The 6,941-nt window shown below is 24.0% G+C and overlaps 1 long non-coding RNA gene across 1 annotated transcript; it reads right to left on the bottom strand.

Annotated features, from left to right (window-relative positions):
- Positions 1 to 2,385: 2,385 nt before the first annotated feature.
- LOC122854342 lies at positions 2,386 to 4,384 on the bottom strand. The gene is made up of 3 exons (XR_006373958.1): positions 4,287 to 4,384; positions 3,615 to 3,745; positions 2,386 to 3,542 (listed from the first exon to the last, which is right to left on the bottom strand). It is a non-coding gene; the product is annotated as an uncharacterized LOC122854342 (long non-coding RNA).
- Positions 4,385 to 6,941: the final 2,557 nt, after the last annotated feature.

Raw genomic sequence — 6,941 nt, 5'->3', positions numbered from 1 at the left:
TAAATAAATTAATAAATAAATTTTAAAAAAATCTCAACTTCCCGACGATCTTTACTTTGACTTAATATTGATAATAAATTTATTATAAAATTATTAGTTGCCTTTATCAATATATAAAACGTTAAAAAATAAAAAAAAAAAAAAAAAAACGTTTAATTGTACTTATACGAAAAAGAGAAAAATATATATAATACATTTAGAATTTTAGAATCAAAAATAAATGATAATAAAAATATTAAAAATGACAATTATTATGACAATTGTTGTCAATTTAAATGTAAAAAAAATAATACTATAAAATTGTTGCGTGAGGAAAAATATATACAGATATATATATTTTTTTTTTTCTTCAATTCGTATAAAGTCTTTTTTTTTTTTAAATGTCCACTATAATTGCTGATATTGTTAAATGAAAAAATTCATCAATTGTTGAATTAATTTACTACGCAATAAAAATAAATTAAAAAAAAAAAAATTATTACATATATTGTTATGATGTACTTTATTCTAAATTATTATCGTAATTTTTTTTTCAAAATTTCAATCAATTTCCAATTATCCAAGAATATCTGTACTTTAAAAAAATAAAATCAAAGCAATTGAATAAAAAATGTTTAGCGCGATCCCTGGTGAAAATATTTCTCCGCGATTACTCCGAATTTTTCCGCAATTACTCCAAATTTCTCCCAAATTGACCCATGCGGAGAAATAAGTGGAGAAAGGTATCAAAAGTTTTTTCCGAATTTTCCCCGAATCGACTTGGGTGAAGAAACGTTTGGAAATATTTCTCCGCAAAAAAAAATCACGTGCAGTACCGCGTGAAAAAAATAATTTTACCACGAAGAAATTATCTCCGCGTGTCTTCTACAAAGATTGTTATTATTTAGAAGCAATTTATTTAGAATTAAAAAAATTGGATAAAAATGCATCTTTAAAGTCAAAAATGGAGGTTATAATGAAACAAATTAAAATAAAATACAATGGATATAAGTTTAGTTCTTCCAAGGCATCGGTTTATAATCCGATATCAGTACGAAAATGTTTTGAAAAATTTGCATTTAAAAATTATTGGTATAAAACTGGAACTCCAACAATTTTCGTTAATGAAATCATGAAAAACCCTAAAGCATTTGAAAAAATTCTTCACAAGTCTCCAATAACAACGAAAAAAAAATAAGATAAAAAAGAATTAACTAACAAGAGCATATTATGTGATATTGAGGTGTTAATGTTCCAGTCAGGGTACTTAACAATTGTTAGAAAAACAGATGATATTAGTGAATTAGACTTTCCAAACGAAGAAGTTAAATTTGAATTTATCAAGACCTTGTCGTTAGCGTTGTGTGAAAAATCAGATATTAATATTGAAAAAAAATGCAAATGACATCTGATTTGGAATCACATTCGATTAAGCGTTTAGTCGAAAGCTTAAACATGGTTTTAAGGAAAGCAAATTCATACACGTTACCGTACAGTGAACATTGTTTTAACTTATTAATCTATGGATTTTTAGGTGCTACAAAAATTTACTTAAATAATATCAAAAGCAAAAGTGAAGATAATGCAGGTGATGGTAGACTTGATCATTTTATAAAATATAAAAAAGTTCAAGATGGCAAGTCTGTCACTATCTACCTGGTGATCGAGGTGAAATATATACTACCAGAGATCAAAATAACCAAGAAAATCGCTATGGCCAAATTGGCAGCGTTGGTTGCATACCGCATAGATATTGTTAATTTACTCCGAATCGACTTGGGTGAAGAAACATTTACATGATAACACGATAAGAATATGCGGAGAAACATGTGAAAAAAATAATTTTACCGCGGAGAAATTTTTTCTAAAATAAACGATGAGGAGAAATTTTTCCGTCGTTTCTCCGAATCAACTTGGGTAAGGGAACGTTCAGAAATATTTCTCCGCGAAAAAAAACACACGCGGAGAAACATGAAAAAATTCGAAGAAATATTTTCACCAGGGACGTTTTATCAATTTTAATTTATTTTTTGATTATTATTTAAATTCTTTCTGGTGCTGTAACGTTAGGTGGTTGATGGATGGGAGATGATTGGTATTTGATTTGATAGACAATAAAGACATCGTAAATCATTGATACTATATTGCGCTCTAAGCAACAAATTTTAATGAAATAAATAATGAACTACTTGGGGGGTTTTTATGTACACTGATATTTGTGTACATGATAACAATAAAAATATGGATAATCTAAACATTAATTTAAGTTTTTAATTTGAAGCTAGCTATAAAAGCAAGATGACCTAGAGATACTTTAAGGAGTTTCAAAAAATACAATCATCAATAATTTATAATAATATAAACCGAGATCAAATATGCAATTACATCAATTAAATAAAATCCTACCTTTTACGCGGATGTTCATCTTCCAACACTGGTCATCAAAATTGCTCAGGATACTGCAATCCATGAAGACCAGAGGATGCTGCACTCCATGCAGTTCATGTGATGATTCAAGCTGGTCATCAACAGGTTCAATGATCACACACAAACACTACACACATTACACACAAAACAATGATCACAACACTTTTCACCAAAACTTTTTTAAAAACATTTTTCACTGCTTTTCAGTCTACCACTTGTAAGTACCCAATAAAGTTTTTGTTAGTCTCTTATCTTATAGATATTTACTTGATGATAAACTATTTGACTCGATTGTTTAAAAATTATAATAAATTGTAATATTATATTTTCGAATATAGTCTATACTATTATTATTATTTGAAAGTGGTTTATCCATTTCGAAAGGTGTCTCGAGTTGTCGGCTGGATTGATAATATACACACCGTTGCTATAGCGGCAAGCTCTTTGATGTAAACAAGGTATTGGAGAGAGAGGAGGCAAGCCATTTGCTAGAGGCAGTATATTCTGATGCTCTCAACCACTCTCAAAGTCTCAACTGCTCTCTCAACTACTTTCAACTCTCTCAAGACCAACATGTTGTTATTGATGGAGCATCACCAGCACTTTACCAAAGACAATTACAATAAAAATTGACAAACGTTTAGCAATAACAATATCAACTTGAGCATGAGAGTCAATAATACCAGCACCATGTGATATTGTTGATTGCTCCAATAAAAGATTGATAAATCATATCAGATAACTCATGAGTGTTGGATTTCATTTAAACTTGACATGTTTTGGATTCAATTGCACTTGCAATATGTAAATAATTGAGTAATGATTATTCATTATCAGGGACTCATCATTGTTGAAGCATAAGCATATCATGTAGATGGTCTTGATGCTCATTTTGTTGCTGGTTCAAGTATACCAGTATTTGATTAATTTTTAAGACACTTGGTGACACAAACTAAAATCGACAACGTACTTAATGACACTTTTAACACCATAATCATTTGCTGGCTATTGTTTATGTTATATTTAAGCATTTACGCAGTCCTAGTTGTTCACATTCTTCTTTTTTCATTATGCAAATCTGATATTACATGAATTGGCAAGACTTAGTGTTTGAGCCATGAATAAATTTAATGCAACTGTAACAATAGGTATATCATTAAATTATTATTAGATAAATAATTTTATTTATAAAAAATAAAATAACTTACTGTACTGTAAAAATGATCTTGGCACCAATGACAAACCAATTTAGTCATTTGTTTAGTCCCATTTTTAATAATGTTCTTGAATTATTTGCATAAGCACATCAAATATTTTAGTCACACTTGTTGTTATATATCTGTAAACAATAAAAATATTAATTAAACATTATGTTATAAATAATTTTCAAATTGGAGTAAATATTAGCAAAAAAAAAAGAATAAATAAAAGTGGCATTATTAAATAAATAAATAAATGATAATTAAACAAATAAATAAATAGTAAATTTATAATAAATAGATAAATACGCAATAAATAAACAAATTAACAGTAAAAAATTGAGTCTAAAAGTGAATAAATAGACTCAAAACACTGACACTAAAAACCGACAAAGACCTCAGACAATGGAAAATTAATATTGAAATATTTCACATTTTTTTGATTATTATTAATAAAAAAACGATTGTTAAACAATAAGGATGCTACAACAATGCTATAAATATCAAAAATTTATAATTATTTATAAATAAATTGACAATCTCTTTGTCTTTATAAAAATTGACAACCTAACCTCAAATTGATAATTTTAATTCGTCAAAATTATTGATAAAAATTACGTAATTATGTTTGTTTATGCTCCAAATAATTAATAACAATAAAAAAACATATTATTTACATACCATTTGTCCACTATTTAACAAATTAACAATTGCCTTTGTCAGCTCCAAAAGTCTTGACAGGTCCATTCATTTTGGCTAAAATTCACGAATTTCCCCAATAAATTATATCAACAGAAAAATTTATTAAATAACATTTATAATTATTTAACAATATTATTAAAGTAATAGATAAATAATAGACCATTAAAAAGAAAAAAAATAATGATACAAATAAATAAATATAATAAACTAATAAATAAATAGAAATATTATCAACAATAAGATAGATAAATACAATAAATACAACAAATTAAACATAGTCATAAATAATAATATACATAAAAATACTGAAATCTCAAAAACACTACTATAATACCAATAGACCTCAGACAATATAAAATTAATTATTGAAATATTGTCATAATTTGATATATTATTAATACAAAAATGATTGTATACAACAAGGATGTACATTTACAATATATAATATTATTAAATTAACTATAATTATTTATATAAAAAATTGATATAATAATCTTAATGTCTTGTTTATATATTAAATGACAAAATAACTAAATCAAATTGATAATTTTATAATAATTGTCAAAATATTATTGATATAAAATTACGTATATTATGCATGATATTAATTATACTCAAATAATTAATAAACTTAAATATAATATTTTAAACAAATATTATTAAATACTATTTTGTCAAATATATATATGAACACATTCAATGATTGTCATCAAAAACGATCAACAGTACAATTACATCCATATAATAATTGACAATCTATTAATTCAACGAAATTATCATTATTTTACAAATTATTATACATTTTGTTTCAAAAATATAATATTAACCTTATTTATATTTTAAGCAATTTATATTATTTAACTTAATATATATTATTAAAAAAAAATAAATTAACTACAATAAAAGTAAACGACACACGTCCTCACTCGAACAAAGCCACGCGCCACCTAGCGGACAAATTATGTATCAAAAGTAGATCTCTGCTCATACATTACCATAAAATTTTTACTTATCGACAAATTGGTAATTTTATAATAATAATAATAATAATTTAACAATATTATAATAATAATTAATAATAAATTAAACTATTTATATACAATTTTATTTCATACTGCTTTGTGATATGTACTTGAAGATTTAATGTATGGTGTTTCAATTGATTGACTATAAAGTAGATTGGTGGACATTTAAAAAATAAAATAATTATTTAATATTGCTAAATAATTTTTTGTAAATAATATTTTATTCGTCACATTTGAACATTTTTATTTTTTATCATAGCAATAATAAATATGGATTTTCTGTATCATAGCAAAAACGTACATCAATTTTAAACTTGTAAGAATTTTTTTTATTTACTCAATTCAAAAGTAGTTTTATCTTTTTCAATATATATATGAATATATATATTAGACCATTTATGTATAGTACACGAGCATCCCTGCATGAGCTATTACTTATTAATTAATTATTATTATTTTTTTTAATTACATTTTATACTAGTAAAAACAAATCATTTGTCTTAGGGATACGAGAGCACTTTTATTAAGACAAATATTAATGTATATATTGTGTCATCATTTTAAATGATTGCTTATTTGAATTATTAAAAACATACAATTTTGTATAGAGAAAATTTTAATTATTAAAAATATTTAGAACATTAATAATATTTACAAATTTATTCTAATTAATAACTGAATATTAATCAGTCAATTAAAGTAGAGAAAAAAAAAATGTATTTATTTATATATATATATTTAATTTATTTGCCGGAAGATGATTTTCCATTAGTACATATTTTACATATAATTTGAGTATCAATTAAATTGTCTATTCATGCATGTTTATATTTACTCAATTTTTTTTTACACATAGATTTTTAGTTTTCCCTGAGAGTGATTTTAAAAATTTAATTCATTCGTTATTTTTTGTTGCATTTTTTTGTTTTCAATTGGAGTATATTAAGTTTCAATTACAGTATATAAGTTTAAATAAAAATTGTCAAGCAATTAGCTGAAAAACAATCAAAAATATTCACAATTTTATTTGTTTTTTTTTTTTATTTTTTTTTTATGAGAAATATACATTATTCATTTACAATTTGCTCTATTTTTTTCATCACATTTGTGGTCGTCCATATTTTGTTCGGCGTAAATTTAAAAAAAAAAAAAATCAAGTAATTATAATTTTTCATTTAAAAATAAATTATATTTATCTTTAAAAGTTTTACTTTTTCTATCTATTTTTCTCTCTGTATTTTGTTACTTGATTTGTTTTTTTTTTAACATGATTTTTTTTATTTTTTCTGGACGTTGTTTCATCTATTTTTTTTTCTATTACAAACACCACAATTTAATTTAATCAATACCGTCAATAAATAAAGTAAAGAGCTGTCAATAGTTTTTTTTTTTACACATGAAATTATAAAAACTATAGAAAAATTTTCATTAAATAATTATTGTTATTATAATGGAGATAAAAAATTGATATTACTGGGATATTTTACACCGAGACAAATATTTATAAAAAAAACAAACTTAAAAGCTTATGACAGCTCTTCGTCATTACAATTATTATAATTGATTATTGCACAAAAAAAAAAAAAAAGAAACAAATTAACTAAATTAC

The sequence above is a fragment of the Aphidius gifuensis genome, linkage group LG4 (assembly GCF_014905175.1).
Source record: "Aphidius gifuensis isolate YNYX2018 linkage group LG4, ASM1490517v1, whole genome shotgun sequence".
Taxonomy (NCBI): domain Eukaryota; kingdom Metazoa; phylum Arthropoda; class Insecta; order Hymenoptera; family Braconidae; genus Aphidius; species Aphidius gifuensis.
Note: the sequence above shows the minus strand (reverse complement) of the source record. Positions and strands in the feature narration are given on the sequence as shown.